The following is a 21,556-nucleotide window of genomic DNA, read 5'->3' on the forward strand; positions in this document are numbered from 1 at the left end:
CTGTTAGAGACAAAACTCTGTACCCTCAGACTCTGCATCCTGGTTAATAGGACACTGTCAACTAATTTTTCCTTTAATACTCTAAAGTGCCTAGCACTCTTTTGACGCTATATAAAAAATACCTTTGTAGGAGTTGCATTCATAGTTGGTTTTTTTTGTGTAGTGCTGCACCAGCCGGTGCGGCTGCTTCCAGCTTGCTCCTTTGTGCACCGTGCCCATGACTGTAAGCAGGAATGGTCTCATCTCTGGGAATTTATTTTCTCTTCTTATTTCCTTAGAGTCCCACAAATACCTTTTGGTGTTACACGCAGTTGTCTCTTACAAAAATGTTTTGCTTGTCCCCAGGTCAATGGGTCTTTGGGTAACTGAAAGACTTCTTACATTGTGTTAAAATGTGGACCTGAAATGGCTGACAGAATCCGTCACAGGGAAACATTCCCTGGAGTGCTGCCCAGGTTTTCTGTCTGTATGGGAGATACACAGTGGTCTTGTTATTTGAAAAATGCCTTACTCATCTGTGGCTATTTCAATCAGAGACACTTAAATTTCACGCTTCCAAAAGCATATCTGATTTGGGCTTTACCATTGTTTCTAAGACAGAAGTTGTGTACTTTGTCAGATTTCATAGCAATTAAAAAAATGCAAATACTGAATATGCTTCCATCCCGGTGCCACGATGCAGACTAACAGTCCAACTCTGTCCTTTTGTTAACCTCTACACAACAGCAGTGGAAATGCAGACAGCGTCAGCACTAAGGCAGGCTGCACTAGTGGCTGAGGAGGGGATCCCTCACTCCCAGCTTCCTCAACGATTCCCTAGACGATTGGATCTTAAGCACATATCAACACTGAGATCTTAATTCCCTTACCGAACGTGGTCCCAGTTGGTGAATCTTAAAAATGGCTTAATCAGACTAGGCTTGCTCAGATATCACTATTATTTGGATTTGCTGTGAAACTTGCAGGTTCCTAGATGGTAAGGTGCAACCATTTATACTTATAAACAAATCTTCAGGACACCAGAGTAAAACAGCCCGATACTTTTATTTTGATTTGAAACTATTAGCCATAAAGTAGAGCGTGTGAATGGCTCTTCTTGGCTTTTGATGGCAGTATGCAATTTGTATTGTATGTGTCTTTTAATATATATGTATATATATATGAAATCAGTCTGTCCAAAGTATATGTTATACTTGTTTTTAGATTATGGTGCAACTGACTATATTGATATATTATTTATTGAGTGCTGAGTCACCATCTTACTGGTGATAAATCTTGCATATTATACAGGAGTGCAATGTATATTCCTTTAGATTGCTGAGGCTTGATTGCTGTGATAACAAAGGAAAAGAAGAAGAAAAAAAAAAGCCCTGAAATGTATTTATGAATGGCCCCAACATACAGAGTCAGTACTTTATGGGAATGATGTGCTTGCCCGGGGCAAGTAAAATAAAGCCGTAGGCAGATAATGAGGTAGTTTTCCAGAATGGGAAACTATTGGAACAAGAGACTACCTTTGCTGTATTTAATATTTCAGTTACCTAACAGATATTTACTGTCACCGCAGCGTTTATGTTAAGGGCCTGAGCAAGTCAAGTTTGAATTACCCATTGGGGAGTAAGCAACTTCCAAATTTCTAGATTTCTGACAAAAATTTTGGTCAGGGTTTAAATTATTCCATCTAATGAAACAGTGTTATGGAAACCTGTATGTTAATGCTGGATATCTTGAAGTGTGAAGACTAGCCAAAGCTTTTGGTGGCCAACTCAGACAAATACAGAGCTGTTCCAGGAGGCAAATCTCCACAGTGTGAAAGTTACCTAAAAGCAATCAATCAATCAATCAGGGAATCGTGATGTATGTCAAACTCCATTACTTTTCAAGGAATTGGTTTCTGATGCCATGATGCCATTTGAAAGCAGCGGTATTGGGGGTGGGGGGAGGCAGGGAGGGAGGGCTTAGCGATGGAATAAGTACATTTTTCTCTCAATACGAGCTCTGGTCGTTGCTAGATCAGCTATCGACAGCATTAGTTCTTTGCTCTCTGCCGATCTCAGCTGAGTTTCAATCGAATACACTATACTGAACAATTTGAAACGCTGTGTTACAGCGTTAGGGTTTATATAGGCCATCTTTATGTAAAAGTTTTAATTTCATCTGGAAACTTAATGGAAACGTACCTACTCCTATCATACCTCTCTGCGTTTGCTATTGGAGCTGATACGGGCAAATTGGAATGCAGTGTTCCCCGACTTGGTTTTTATATGCAGCCCGGGGAATCGGTGCTGTTGGGTGCACAGTACTTCTGCAGCGCTTCTTTTCGGCTGCATTGATGTTACACATCTGAAAACTCAACTCTAAGGACCAGGCGTGACTTTTGCAAGCACAGTTCCTGACATTTGTATCTGGTCCCCCTTTTAAATTGTTTTAAGAAATTTTGTATATGGAGGATAAAGTGCTTATATATTTATTAAAAATCCTTTATCTTAATTGAAATTATTATTTGATGAAGAAGGGTTTTTTTGGGGGAGGGTTTGTGGGTGAGGGAAGGTAACTTTTCACCTGTCTCTCATAAATGAAGCCCTTGTGAATCATACAGAAAGGTACTGCTAGTAACTAATGGGATGTCTCTGTTTCACACTTTGTACATGACAAGTCCATGTGTTACGTTTTGTTTCTATGGGAATATTTAGGCGTCCGTCTTCAACCAAAACCTAAAGAAACACACCAACTGTGATTTTATTTGTTGCAATACATTTGAAATTTCAAAGGGTACTTTGGGGCTCAAATTAGGATTTCTAAGTCAGTATGTGCATTTCACGTAATAAAGCTGTTAATGGTGAGCAAAGTATTATATACTAACTAGATTTTTTCCACATCTGTATAGTATATTCTATGTATTTTGTGGTATTGAGATTATAGAAAGTTTGGTGTCTGAAACATGCGTTTAATGTGTATTTTTAAACAAATTTATGGCAATTAAAATATTTAGAGAAAAGGGTATCACATTTCAATTTGTAAAGATCTTTTTAACTACTGTGTCATTAAAATGCTTTGTACAATGCAAAACTGTAACTGGAGAAACTAAGTTTAATAAATATCAAATAGATTTTCTGTATTAAACTTCAAAGTGGTCCTGTCTGTTGAAAGGGCTGCGTGCTCCCTGCTGCTGTATTTTTAAGCAGAGGTTTCTTTTTTGACCCCAGCACTCTGCATAACAAGGGAAGATACCGTCCAGTATGTGAGGTATGTTGAAATAATGGGATTATTCAGACGGGGAGGTCAGCTTGGGACGTAGGCAATTTTGATTAGAAATAATTTAAAAGTAAATACTTCTTCCAGTTATCACCAGATATATTTAGTATATTGAATCTGCTAGCACTATTATTATCAGTTTGTTTGCTCTCTCTTCTAACAGGCTTTTATTTGAAGTCCGGCTAAGAGTTCAGCTATTGAGACTGAAATGAGACAGAAGCGTGATCAACTTTACACACTTGCCAGGTTGAACGATAAATGTCTAAAGTCCACTGTGAAATAAGCACTTCTGCTTGAAGTGCCTGATGTGCCGTCAGCAGACACTGTGGTCACAGGATGCAAGGAAAAACCCAGGTAGTTTGCAGAATATAAACTTTTAATACGCACCTTAAAATAAATATATATATATACATGAACAATTACAAACAAAACAAACATGAGATGCAGAGTCCTTTTATTGAGCTTGGCCGTCCTCAGTGCGTGCTGCAGAGGTACAACCCCGGTGAGCTCTCCATCTTTTTGAAGTCCTTTTACCAATTCCTGTGGCAGGAAAGTCGAATGTACTTGTTGCTGATTTGCTGTCGTAGCTTCTGAGTGGTCAACAAATACGTCACAAGTAGAGCTGAGCCGTGGCAGCAGTAACAGCAGTGGGTGTTCAGAATCACAGAATCACAGAATGACCCGGGTTGGAAGGGACCTCACGGATCATGTAGTTCCAACCCCCCTGCCTGGCAGGGCCACCAAACATACACCTTTACTAGATCAGGTTGCCCAGGAGACCTCATAGATCCCCATAGACCCCATAGATCCCCATAGACACCCCATAGATCCCCATAGACACCCCATAGATCCCCATAGATCCCCATAGACCCCATAGATCCCCATAGAGACCCCAAAGACCCCATAGATCTCCATAGAGACCCCAAAGACCCCATAGATCTCCATAGAGACCCCATAGATCCCCATAGAGACCCCAAAGACCCCATAGATCTCCATAGAGACCCCATAGATCCCCATAGAGACCCCATAGATCCCCATAGATCCCTATAGAGACCCCATAGATCCCCATAGACCCCATAGATCAACATAGATCCCTATAGAGACCCCATAGACCACATAGATCCCTATAGAGACCCCAAAGACCCCATAGATCTCCATAGAGACCCCATAGATCCCTATAGAGACCCCATAGACCCCATAGATCCCCATAGAGACCCCATAGATCCCCATAGACCCCACAGATCCCCATAGAGACCCCATAGAAACCTATAGAGACCCCATAGATCCCCATAGAGACCCCATAGATCAGGTTGCCCATGGCCCCGTCCAACCTGGCCTTGAACACCTCCAAGGATGGGGCATCCACAACCTCCCTGGGCAGCCTGTTCCAGGGCCTAACCACTCTCCTAGTAAAGAACTTTCCCCTAACATCCAACCTAAATCTTCCCTCCTTCAACTTAAAACCATTTCCCCTAGTCCTGCTATTATCAGCCCTTTCCAAGAGTTTACTCCCCTCCTGGGAGTAAGTTCCCTTCAGGTACTGAAAGGCTGCAATGAGGTCACCCCGCAACCTTCTCTTCTCCAGGCTGAACAAACCCAACTCCCTCAGCCTGTCCTCACAGGGGAGGTGCTCCAGCCCCCTGATCATCTTCGTGACCCTCCTCTAGGCCCCTTCCAACAGCTCCATATCTTTTTTGTACTGAGGGCTCCACACCTGGACACAGTACTCCAGATGGGGCCTCACAAGAGCAGAGTAGAGAGGGACGATCACCTCCCTATCCCTGCTGACCACCCCTCTCCTGATGGAGCCCAGGATCCCATTTGCTTTCTGGGCTGCCAGAGCGCACTGCTGGCTCATGTTAAGTTTCTCATCTATCAGGACCCCTAGGTCTTTTTCAGCCGAGCTGCTCTCAAGGACAACACCTCCCAGCCTATATCCACCCCATAGACCCCATATCCACCACATAGACACCATATCCATCCTATTGACCCCATATCCACCCCATAGACCCCATATCCAACCCACTGACCCCATATCCACCCTATTGACCCCATATCCACCCCATAGACCCCATATCCACCCTATTGACCCCATATCCACCCCATAGACCCCATATCCAACCCATTGACCCCATATCCACCCTATTGACCCCATATCCACCCCATAGACCCCATATCCACCCTATTGACCCCATATCCACCCCATAGACCCCATATCCACCCTATTGACCCCATATCCACCCCATAGACCCCATATCCACTCTATTGACCCCATATCCACACTATTGACCCCATATCCACCCCATAGAACCCATATCCACCCCATAGACCCCATATCCACCCTATTGATCCCATATCCACCCCATAGACCCCATATCAAACCTATTGACACCATATCCACCCCATAGACCCCATATCCACCCTATTGACCCCATATTCACCCCATAGACCCCATATCCACCCTATTGACCCCATATCCACCCCATAGACCCCATATCCACACCATAGACCCCATATCGACCCTATTGACCCAATACCACCCCATAGACCCCATATCCACCCTATCGACCCCATATCCACCCTATTGAACCCATATCCACCCCATAGAACCCATATCCACCCTATTCACCCCATATCCACCCCATAGACCCCATATCCACCCCATAGACCCCATATCCACCCTATTGACCCAATATCCACCCCATAGACCCCATATCCACCCTATTGACCCCATATCCACCCTATTGACCCCATATCCACCCCATAGACCCCATATCCACCCTTCTGACCCCATATCCACCCCATAGACCCCATATCCACCCAATAGACCCCATATCCACCCCATAGACCCCATATCCACCCTATTGACACCATATCCACCCTATTGACCCCATATCCACCCCATAGAAGCCATATCCACCCTATTGAACCCATATCCACCCCAGAGAACCCATATCCACCCCATTGAACCCATATCCACCCTATTGACCCCATATCCACCCCATAGACCCCATATCCACCCTATTGACCCCATATCCACCCCATTGACCCCATATCCACCCCATAGAACCCATATCCAACCTATTGACCCCATATCCACCCTATAGACCCCATATCCACCCCATAGACCCCATATCCACCCTATTGACCCCATATCCACCCCATAGACCCAATATCCACCCTATTGAACCCATATCCACCCTATTGACCCCATATCCACCCTATTGACCCCATATCCACCCCATAGAACCCATATCCACGCTATTGACCCCATATCCACCCCATAGACCCCATATCCACCCCATAGACCCCATATCCACACTATTGACCCCATATCCACCCCATAGACCCCATATCCACCCCATAGACCCCATATCCACCCTATAGACCCCATATCCACCCCATAGACCCCATATCCACCCTATTGACCCCATATCCACCCCATAGACTCCATATCCACCCGATAGACCCCATATCCACCCTATTGACCTCATATCCACCCCATAGACCCCATATCCACCCCATAGACCCCATATCCACCCCATAGACCCCATATCCACCCTATTGACCCCATATCCACCCCATAGACCCCATATCCACCCCATAGACCCCATATCCACCCTATAGACCCCATATCCACCCCATAGACCTCATATCCACCCTATTGACCCCATATCCACCCCATAGACCCAATATCCACCCTATTGAACCCATATCCACCCTATTGACCCCATATCCACCCTATTGACCCCATATCCACCCCATAGAACCCATATCCACGCTATTGACTCCATATCCACCCCATAGACCCCATATCCACCCCATAGACCCCATATCCACACTATTGACCCCATATCCACCCCATAGACCCCATATCCACCCCATAGACTCCATATCCACCCGATAGACCCCATATCCACCCTATTGACCCCATATCCACCCCATAGACCCCATATCCACACCATAGACCAAATATCCACCCTATTGACCCAATACCACCCCATAGACCCCATATCCACCCTATTGACCCCATATCCACCCTATTGAACCCATATCCACCCCATAGAACCCATATCCACCCTATTCACCCCATATCCACCCCATAGACCCCATATCCACCCCATAGACCCCATATCCACCCTATTGACCCAATATCCACCCCATAGACCCCATATACACCCTATTGACCCCATATCCACCCTATTGACCCCATATCCAACCCATAGACCCCATATCCACCCAATAGACCCCATATCCACCCCATAGACCCCATATCCACCCTATTGACCCCATATCCACCCCATAGAAGCCATATCCACCCTATTGAACCCATATCCACCCCAGAGAACCCATATCCACCCCATTGACCCCATATCCACCCTATTGACCCCATATTCACCCCATAGACCCCATATCCACCCTATTGACCCCATATCCACCCCATTGACCCCATATCCACCCCATAGAACCCATATCCACCCTATTGACCCCATATCCACCCCATAGACCCCATATCCACCCCATAGACCCCATATCCACACTATTGACCCCATATCCACACCATAGACCCAATATCCACCCTATTGAACCCATATCCACCCTATTGACCCCATATCCACCCTATTGACCCCATATCCACCCCATAGAACCCATATCCACCCTATTGACCCCATATCCACCCCATAGACCCCATATCCACCCCATAGACCCCATATCCACACTATTGACCCCATATCCACCCCATAGACCCCATATCCACCCCATAGACCCCATATCCACCCTATAGACCCCATATCCACCCCATAGAACTCATATCCACCCCATAGACCCCATATCCACCCCATAGACTCCATATCCACCCGATAGACCCAATATCCACCCTATTGACCTCATATCCACCCCATAGACCCCATATCCACCCTATTGACCCCATATCCACCCCATTGACCCCATATCCACACTATTGACCCCATATCCACCCTATTGACCCCATATCCACCCCATAGACACCATATCCACCCTATTGACCCCATATCCACCCCATAGACCCCATATCCACCCCATTGACCCCATATCCACCCTATTGACCCCATATCCACCCCATAGACCCCATATCCCCCCCAAAGATCCCATATCCACCCTATTGACCCCATATCCACCCTATTGACCCCATATCCAACCCATAGAACCCATATCCACACCATAGAACCCATATCCACACCATAGTCCCCATATCCACCCTATAGACCCCATATCCTCCCCATAGACCGCATATCCACCCCATAGACCCCATATCCACCCTATTGACCCCATATCCACCCCATAGACCCCATATCCACCCTATTGACCCCATATCCACTTCATAGACCCCATATCCACCTTATTGACCTCATATCCACCCTATTGACCCCATATCCACCCCATAGACCCCATATCCACCCCAGAGACCCCATATCCACCCTATTGACCCCATATCCACCACATAGACCCCATATCCACCCTATAGACCCCATATCCAACCTATTGACCACATATCCACCCTATTGACCCCATATCCACCCCATAGACCCTATATCCACCCCAGAGACCCCATATCCACCCTATTGACCCCATATCGACCCCATAGACCCCATATCCACCCCATAGATCCCATATCCACCCTATTGACCCCATATCCACACTATTGACCCCATATCCACCCTATTGACCCCATATCCACCCCATAGACCCCATATCCACCCTACTGACCGCATATCCACCCTATTGACCCCATATCCACCCCATAGACCCCATATCCACCCCATAGACCGCATATCCACCCTATTGACCCCATATCAACACTATTGACCCCATATCCACCCCATAGACCCCATATCCACCCCATAGACCCCATATCCACCCTATTGACCCCATATCCACCCCATAGACCCCATATCCACCCCATAGACCCCATATCCACCCTATTGACCCCATATCCACACCATAGACCCCATATCCACCCCATTGACCCCATATCCACCCTATAGACCCCATATCCACCCTATTGAACCCATATCCACCCCATAGACCCCATATCTACCCTATAGACCCCATATCCACCCTATTGACCCCATATCCACCCCATAGACCCCATATCCACCCTATTGACCCCATATCCACCCTATTGTCCCCATATCCACCCCATAGACCCCATATCCACCCTATTGACCCCATATCCACCCCATAGACCCCATATCCACCCTATTGACCCCATATCCACCCCATTGAACCCCATAAACACCCCATAGACCCCATATCCACCCTATTGACCCCATATCAACCCCATAGACCCCATATCCTCCCAATTGACCCCATATCCACCCTATTTACCCCATATCCACCCCATAGACCCCATATCCACCCTATTGACCCCATATCCACCCCATAGACCCCATATCGACCCCATTGACCCCATATCCACCCCATAGACCCCATATCCACGCTATTGACCTCATATCCACCCCATAGACCCCATATCCACCCTATAGACCCCATATCCACCCTATTGACCCCATATCCACACCATAGACATCATATCCACTCTATTGACCCCATATCCACCCCATTGACCCCATATCCACCCCATTGACCCCATATCAACCCCATAGACCCCATATCCACCCCATGGACCCCATATCCACCCTATTGAACCCATATCCACCCCATAGACCGCATATCCACCCCATAGACCCCATATCCACCCTATTGACCCCATATCCACCCTATTGACCCCATATCCACACTATTGACCCCATATCCACCCTATTGAACCCATATCCACCCCTTAGACCCCATATCCACCCTACTGACCACATATCCACCCTATTGACCCCATATCCACCCCATAGACACCATATCCACCCCATACATCCCATATCCAACCTATTGACCCCATATCCACCCCATAGACCCCATATCCACCCTATTGACCCCATATCCACCCCATTGACCCCATATCCACCCTATTGACCCCATATCCATCCCATAGATCCCATATCCACCCCATAGACCCCATATCCACCCCATTGACACCATATCCACCCTATCGACCCCATATCCACCCTATTGACCCCATATCCACCCTATAGACCCCATATCCACCCCATAGACCCCATATCCACCCTATTGAACCCATATACACCCCACTGACCCCATATCCACCCAATAGACCCCATATCCACACTATTGACCCCATATCCACCCCATTGACCCCATATCCACCCCATAGACCCCATATCCACCCTATTGACCCCATATCCACCCCATAGACCCCATATCCACCCTATTGACACCATATCCTCGCTATTGACCCCATATCCACCCCATTGACCCCATATCCACCCTATTGACCCCATATCAACCCCATAGACCCCATATCCACCCCATTGACCCCATATCCACCCTATTGACCCCATATCCACCCTATTGACCCCATATCCACCCCATAGACCCATATCCACCCTATTGTCACCATATCCACGCTATTGACCCCATATCCACCCCATTGACCTCATATCCACCCTATTGACCCCATATAAACCCCATAGACCCCATATCCACCCCATAGAGCCCATATCCACCCTATTGACCCCATATCCACCCTATTGACCCCATATCCACCCCATAGACCCCATATCCACCCTATTGACCCCATATCAACCCTATTTACCCCATATCCACCCCATAGAACCCAAATCCACACTATTGACCCCATATCCACCCCATAGACCCCATATCCACCCCATAGACCCCATATCCACCCCATTGACCCCATATCCACCCTATTGACCCCATATCCACCCCATAGACCCCATATCCACCCTATAGACCCCATATCCACCCTATTGACCCCATATCCACAACATAGACCCCATATCCACCCTATTGACCCCATATCCACCCCATTGACCCCATATCCACCCCATTGACCCCATATCAACCCCATAGACCCCATATCCACCCCATAGACTCCATATCCACCCTATTGACCCCATATCCACCCCATAGACCCCATATCCACCCCATAGACCCCATACCCACCCTATTGACCCCATATCCACCCCATAGACCCCATATCCACCGTATTGACCCCATATCCACCCTATTGACCCCATATCCACCCCATAGACCCCATATCCACCCCATAGACCCCATATCCACCCTATTGACCCCATATCCACCCCATTGACCCCATATCCACCCCATAGACCGCATATCCACCCTATTGACCCCATATCCACCACATAGACCCCATATCCACCCTATAGACCCCATATCCACTCTATTGTCCCCATATCCACCCCATAGACCCCATATCCAACCTATAGACCCCATATCCACCCGATTGACCCCATATACAACCCATAGAACCCATATCCACACCATAGACCCCATATCCACCCCACAGACCCCATATCCACCTTATTGACCCCATATCCACCTTATTGACCCCATATCCACCCCATAGACCCCATATCCACCCCATAGACACCATATTCACCCTATTGACCCCATATCCACCCTACTGACCCCATATCCACACTATTGACCCCATATCCACCCTATTGACCCCATATCCACCCCATAGACCCCATATCCACCCTACTGACCACATATCCACCCTATTGACCCCATATCCACACCATAGACCCCATATCCACCCCATAGACCCCATATCCACCCTATTGACCCCATATCCACCCCATAGACCCCATATCCACCCCATAGACCCCATATCCACCCTATTGACCCCATATCCACCCCATAGACCCCATATCCACCCCATAGACCCCATATCCACCCTATTGACCCCATATCCACACCATAGACCCCATATCCACCCTATTGAACCCATATCCACCCCATTGACACCATATCCACCCCATTGAACCCATATCAACCCCATAGACCCCATATCCACCCCATAGACCCCATATCCCCCCCATAGACCGCATAGCCACCCCATAGACCCCATATTCACCCTATTGACCCCATATCCACCCCATAGACCCCATATCCATCCTATTGACCCCATATCAACCCTATTGACCCCATATCAACCCTATTGACCCCATATCCACCCCATTGACCCCATATCCACCCTATTGACCCCATATCCACCCTATTGACCCTATATCCACCCCATAGACCCCATATCCACCCCATAGACCCCATATCCTCCCCATAGACCGCATAGCCACCCCATAGACCCCATATACACCCTATTGACCCCATATCCGCCCCATAGACCCCATATCCACCCTATTGACCCCATATCAACCCTATTGACCCCATATCCACCCTATTGACCCCAAATCCACCCCATTGACCCCATATCCACCCTATTGACCCCATATCCACCCTATTGACCCCATATCCACCCTATTGACCCTATATCCACCCCATAGTCCCCATATCCACCCTATTGAACCCATATCCACCCCATAGACCCCATATCCACCCCATAGAACCCATATCCACCCTATTGAACCTATATCCACCCCATTGACCCCATATCCACCCTATAGACCCCATATCCACCCCATAGACCCCATATCCACCCTATTGACCCCATATCCACCCCATAGACCCAATATCCACCCTATTGAACCCATATCCACCCTATTGACCCCATATCCACCCTATTGACCCCATATCCACCCCATAGAACCCATATCCACGCTATTGACCCCATATCCACCCCATAGACCCCATATCCACCCCATAGACCCCATATCCACACTATTGACCCCATATCCACCCCATAGACCCCATATCCACCCCATAGACCCCATATCCACCCTATAGACCCCATATCCACCCCATAGACCCCATATCCACCCTATTGACCCCATATCCACCCCATAGACTCCATATCCACCCGATAGACCCCATATCCACCCTATTGACCTCATATCCACCCCATAGACCCCATATCCACCCTATTGACCCCATATCCACCCCATAGACCCCATATCCACACCATAGACCAAATATCCACCCTATTGACCCAATACCACCCCATAGACCCCATATCCACCCTATTGACCCCATATCCACCCTATTGAACCCATATCCACCCCATAGAACCCATATCCACCCTATTCACCCCATATCCACCCCATAGACCCCATATCCACCCCATAGACCCCATATCCACCCTATTGACCCAATATCCACCCCATAGACCCCATATACACCCTATTGACCCCATATCCACCCTATTGACCCCATATCCACCCCATAGACCCCATATCCACCCAATAGACCCCATATCCACCCCATAGACCCCATATCCACCCTATTGACCCCATATCCACCCCATAGAAGCCATATCCACCCTATTGAACCCATATCCACCCCAGAGAACCCATATCCACCCCATTGACCCCATATCCACCCTATTGACCCCATATTCACCCCATAGACCCCATATCCACCCTATTGACCCCATATCCACCCCATTGACCCCATATCCACCCCATAGAACCCATATCCACCCTATTGACCCCATATCCACCCCATAGACCCCATATCCACCCCATAGACCCCATATCCACACTATTGACCCCATATCCACACCATAGACCCAATATCCACCCTATTGAACCCATATCCACCCTATTGACCCCATATCCACCCTATTGACCCCATATCCACCCCATAGAACCCATATCCACCCTATTGACCCCATATCCACCCCATAGACACCATATCCACCCTATTGACCCCATATCCACCCCATAGACCCCATATCCACCCCATTGACCCCATATCCACCCTATTGACCCCATATCCACCCCATAGACCCCATATCCCCCCCAAAGATCCCATATCCACCCTATTGACCGTATATCCACCCTATTGACCCCATATCCAACCCATAGAACCCATATCCACACCATAGAACCCATATCCACACCATAGTCCCCATATCCACCCTATAGACCCCATATCCACCCCATAGACCGCATATCCACCCCATAGACCCCATATCCACCCTATTGACCCCATATCCACCCCATAGACCCCATATCCACCCTATTGACCCCATATCCACTTCATAGACCCCATATCCACCTTATTGACCTCATATCCACCCTATTGACCCCATATCCACCCCATAGACCCCATATCCACCCCATAGACCCCATATCCACCCTATTGACCCCATATCCACCCCATAGACCCCATATCCACCCTATAGACCCCATATCCAACCTATTGACCACATATCCACCCTATTGACCCCATATCCACCCCATAGACCCTATATCCACCCCAGAGACCCCATATCCACCCTATTGACCCCATATCGACCCCATAGACCCCATATCCACCCCATAGATCCCATATCCACCCTATTGACCCCATATCCACACTATTGACCCCATATCCACCCTATTGACCCCATATCCACCCCATAGACCCCATATCCACCCTACTGACCGCATATCCACCCTATTGACCCCATATCCACCCCATAGACCCCATATCCACCCCATAGACCGCATATCCACCCTATTGACCCCATATCAACACTATTGACCCCATATCCACCCCATAGACCCCATATCCACCCCATAGACCCCATATCCACCCTATTGACCCCATATCCACCCCATAGACCCCATATCCACCCCATAGACCCCATATCCACCCTATTGACCCCATATCCACACCATAGACCCCATATCCACCCCATTGACCCCATATCCACCCTATAGACCCCATATCCACCCTATTGAACCCATATCCACCCCATAGACCCCATATCTACCCTATAGACCCCATATCCACCCTATTGACCCCATATCCACCCCATAGACCCCATATCCACCCTATTGACCCCATATCCACCCTATTGTCCCCATATCCACCCCATAGACCCCATATCCACCCTATTGACCCCATATCCACCCCATAGACCCCATATCCACCCTATTGACCCCATATCCACCCCATTGAACCCCATAACCACCCCATAGACCCCATATCCACCCTATTGACCCCATATCAACCCCATAGACCCCATATGCTCCCAATTGACCCCATATCCACCCTATTTACCCCATATCCACCCCATAGACCCCATATCCACGCTATTGACCTCATATCCACCCCATAGACCCCATATCCACCCTATAGACCCCATATCCACCCTATTGACCCCATATCCACCCCATAGACCCCATATCCACCCTATTGACCCCATATCCACCCTATTGTCCCCATATCCACCCCATAGACCCCATATCCAACCTATTGACCCCATATCCACCCCATAGACCCCATATCGACCCCATTGACCCCATATCCACCCCATAGACCCCATATCCACGCTATTGACCTCATATCCACCCCATAGACCCCATATCCACCCTATAGACCCCATATCCACCCTATTGACCCCATATCCACACCATAGACATCATATCCACTCTATTGACCCCATATCCACCCCATTGACCCCATATCCACCCCATTGACCCCATATCAACCCCATAGACCCCATATCCACCCCATGGACCCCATATCCACCCTATTGAACCCATATCCACCCCATAGACCGCATATCCACCCCATAGACCCCATATCCACCCTATTGACCCCATATCCACCCTATTGACCCCATATCCACACTATTGACCCCATATCCACCCCATAGACCCCATATCCCCCCCAAAGATCCCATATCCACCCTATTGACCGTATATCCACCCTATTGACCCCATATCCAACCCATAGAACCCATATCCACACCATAGAACCCATATCCACACCATAGTCCCCATATCCACCCTATAGACCCCATATCCACCCCATAGACCGCATATCCACCCCATAGACCCCATATCCACCCTATTGACCCCATATCCACCCCATAGACCCCATATCCACCCTATTGACCCCATATCCACTTCATAGACCCCATATCCACCTTATTGACCTCATATCCACCCTATTGACCCCATATCCACCCCATAGACCCCATATCCACCCCAGAGAACCCATATCCACCCTATTGACCCCATATCCACCCCATAGACCCCATATCCACCCTATAGACCCCATATCCAACCTATTGACCACATATCCACCCTATTGACCCCATATCCACCCCATAGACCCTATATCCACCCCAGAGACCCCATATCCACCCTATTGACCCCATATCGACCCCATAGACCCCATATCCACCCCATAGATCCCATATCCACCCTATTGACCCCATATCCACACTATTGACCCCATATCCACCCTATTGACCCCATATCCACCCCATAGACCCCATATCCACCCTACTGACCGCATATCCACCCTATTGACCCCATATCCACCCCATAGACCCCATATCCACCCCATAGACCGCATATCCACCCTATTGACCCCATATCAACACTATTGACCCCATATCCACACCATAGACATCATATCCACTCTATTGACCCCATATCCTCCCCATTGACCCCATATCCACCCCATTGACCCCATATCAACCCCATAGACCCCATATCCACCCCATGGACCCCATATCCACCCTATTGAACCCATATCCACCCCATAGACCGCATATCCACCCCATAGACCCCATATCCACCCTATTGACCCCATATCCACCCTATTGACCCCATATCCACCCTATTGACCCCATATCCACCCCATAGACCCCATATCCCCCCCAAAGATCCCATATCCACCCTATTGACCGTATATCCACCCTATTGACCCCATATCCAACCCATAGAACCCATATCCACACCATAGAACCCATATCCACACCATAGTCCCCATATCCACCCTATAGACCCCATATCCACCCCATAGACCGCATATCCACCCCATAGACCCCATATCCACCCTATTGACCCCATATCCACCCCATAGACCCCATATCCACCCTATTGACCCCATATCCACTTCATAGACCCCATATCCACCTTATTGACCTCATATCCACCCTATTGACCCCATATCCACCCCATAGACCCCATATCCACCCCAGAGAACCCATATCCACCCTATTGACCCCATATCCACCCCATAGACCCCATATCCACCCTATAGACCCCATATCCAACCTATTGACCACATATCCACCCTATTGACCCCATATCCACCCCATAGACCCTATATCCACCCCAGAGACCCCATATCCACCCTATTGACCCCATATCGACCCCATAGACCCCATATCCACCCCATAGATCCCATATCCACCCTATTGACCCCATATCCACACTATTGACCCCATATCCACCCTATTGACCCCATATCCACCCCATAGACCCCATATCCACCCTACTGACCGCATATCCACCCTATTGACCCCATATCCACCCCATAGACCCCATATCCACCCCATAGACCGCATATCCACCCTATTGACCCCATATCAACACTATTGACCCCATATCCACCCCATAGACCCCATATCCACCCCATAGACCCCATATCCACCCTATTGACCCCATATCCACCCCATAGACCCCATGTCCACCCCATAGACCCCATATCCACCCTATTGACCCCATATCCACACCATAGACCCCATATCCACCCCATTGACCCCATATCCACCCTATAGACCCCATATCCACCCTATTGAACCCATATCCACCCCATAGACCCCATATCTACCCTATAGACCCCATATCCACCCTATTGACCCCATATCCACCCCATAGACCCCATATCCACCCTATTGACCCCATATCCACCCTATTGTCCCCATATCCACCCCATAGACCCCATATCCACCCTATTGACCCCATATCCACCCCATAGACCCCATATCCACCCTATTGACCCCATATCCACCCCATTGAACCCCATAACCACCCCATAGACCCCATATCCACCCTATTGACCCCATATCAACCCCATAGACCCCATATCCTCCCAATTGACCCCATATCCACCCTATTTACCCCATATCCACCCCATAGACCCCATATCCACCCTATTGACCCCATATCCACCCCATAGACCCCATATCGACCCCATTGACCCCATATCCACCCCATAGACCCCATATCCACGCTATTGACCTCATATCCACCCCATAGACCCCATATCCACCCTATAGACCCCATATCCACCCTATTGACCCCATATCCACACCATAGACATCATATCCACTCTATTGACCCCATATCCACCCCATTGACCCCATATCCACCCCATTGACCCCATATCAACCCCATAGACCCCATATCCACCCCATGGACCCCATATCCACCCTATTGAACCCATATCCACTTCATAGACCGCATATCCACCCCATAGACCCCATATCCACCCTATTGACCCCATATCCACCCTATTGACCCCATATCCACACTATTGACCCCATATCCACCCTATTGAACCCATATCCACCCCTTAGACCCCATATCCACCCTACTGACCACATATCCACCCTATTGACCCCATATCCACCCCATAGACACCATATCCACCCCATACATCCCATATCCAACCTATTGACCCCATATCCACCCCATAGACCCCATATCCACCCTATTGACCCCATATCCACCCCATAGACCCCATATCCACCCCATAGACCCCATATCCACCCTATTGACCCCATATCCATCCCATAGATCCCATATCCACCCCATAGACCCCATATCCACCCCATTGACACCATATCCACCCTATCGACCCCATATCCACCCTATTGACCCCATATCCACCCCATAGACCCCATATCCACCCCATAGACCCCATATCCACCCTATTGACCCCATATACACCCCACTGACCCCATATCCACCCAATAGACCCCATATCCACCCTATTGACCCCATATCCACCCCATTGACCCCATATCCACCCCATAGACCCCATATCCACCCTATTGACCCCATATCCACCCCATAGACCCCATATCCACCCTATTGACCCCATATCAACCCTATTTACCCCATATCCACCCCATAGAACCCAAATCCACACTATTGACCCCATATCCACCCCATAGACCCCATATCCACCCCATAGACCCCATATCCACCCCATTGACCCCATATCCACCCTATTGACCCCATATCCACCCCATAGACCCCATATCCACCCTATAGACCCCATATCCACCCTATTGACCCCATATCCACAACATAGACCCCATATCCACCCTATTGACCCCATATCCACCCCATTGACCCCATATCCACCCCATTGACCCCATATCAACCCCATAGACCCCATATCCACCCCATAGACTCCATATCCACCCTATTGACCCCATATCCACCCCATAGACCCCATATCCACCCCATAGACCCCATACCCACCCTATTGACCCCATATCCACCCCATAGACCCCATATCCACCGTATTGACCCCATATCCACCCTATTGACCCCATATCCACCCCATAGACCCCATATCCACCCCATAGACCCCATATCCACCCTATTGACCCCATATCCACCCCATTGACCCCATATCCACCCCATAGACCGCATATCCATCCTATTGACCCCATATCCACCACATAGACCCCATATCCACCCTATAGACCCCATATCCACTCTATTGTCCCCATATCCACCTCATAGACCCCATATCCAACCTATAGACCCCATATCCACCCGATTGACCCCATATACACCCCATAGAACCCATATCCACACCATAGACCCCATATCCACCCCACAGACCCCATATCCACCTTATTGACCCCATATCCACCTTATTGACCCCATATCCACCCCATAGACCCCATATCCACCCCATAGACCCCATATCCACCCTATTGACCCCATATCCACCCTACTGACCCCATATCCACACTATTGACCCCATATCCACCCTATTGACCCCATATCCACCCCATAGACCCCATATCCACCCTACTGACCACATATCCACCCTATTGACCCCATATCCACACCATAGACCCCATATCCACCCCATAGATTCCATATCCACCCTATTGACCCCATATCCACCCCATAGACCCCATATCCACCCCATAGACCCCATATCCACCCTATTGACCCCATATCCACCCCATAGACCCCATATCCACCCCATAGACCCCATATCCACCCCATAGACCCCATATCCCCCCCATAGACCGCATAGCCACCCCATAGACCCCATATTCACCCTATTGACCCCATATCCACCCCATAGACCCCATATCCATCCTATTGACCCCATATCAACCCTATTGACCCCATATCAACCCTATTGACCCCATATCCACCCCATTGACCCCACATCCACCCTATTGACCCCATATCCACCCTATTGACCCTATATCCACCCCATAGACCCCATATCCACCCCATAGACCCCATATCCTCCCCATAGACCGCATAGCCACCCCATAGACCCCATATTCACCCTATTGACCCCATATCCGCCCCATAGACCCCATATCCACCCTATTGACCCCATATCAACCCTATTGACCCCATATCCACCCTATTGACCCCAAATCCACCCCATTGACCCCATATCCACCCTATTGACCCCATATCCACCCTATTGACCCCATATCCACCCTATTGACCCTATATCCACCCCATAGTCCCCATATCCACCCTATTGAACCCATATCCACCCCATAGACCCCATATCCACCCCATAGAACCCATATCCACCCTATTGACCCTATATCCACCCCATTGACCCCATATCCACCCCATTGACCCCATATCAACCCCATAGACTCCATATCCACCCCATAGACCCCATGTCCTCCCCATAGACCGCATATCCACCCCATAGACCCCATATTCACCCTATTGACCACATATCCACCCCATAGAACCCATATCCACCCTATTGACCCCATATCCACCCTATTCACCCCATATCCACCCTATTCACCCCATATCAACCCCATAGACCCCATATCCACCCTATTGAACCCATATCCACCCCATAGACCCCATATCCACCCCATAGACCCCATATCCACCCTATTGACCCTATATCCACCCCATAGACTCCATATCCACCCCATAGACCCCATATCCACCTCATAGACCCCATATCCACCCTATTGACCCCATATCCTCCCCATAGACTTCATATCCACCCCATAGACCCCATATCCACCCTATTGACCCCATATCCACCTCATAGACCTTATATCCACCCCATAGCCCCATATCCACCCTATTGACCTCATATCCATCCTATTGACCCCATATCCACCCCATAGACCACATATCCACCCCATAGACCGCATATCCACCCTATTGACCCCATATCCACCCCATAGACCCCATATCCACCC

Source organism: Coturnix japonica, chromosome 28, assembly GCF_054131305.1.
Source record: "Coturnix japonica strain WE chromosome 28, WE-NBRP24, whole genome shotgun sequence".
Lineage (NCBI taxonomy): Eukaryota > Metazoa > Chordata > Aves > Galliformes > Phasianidae > Coturnix > Coturnix japonica.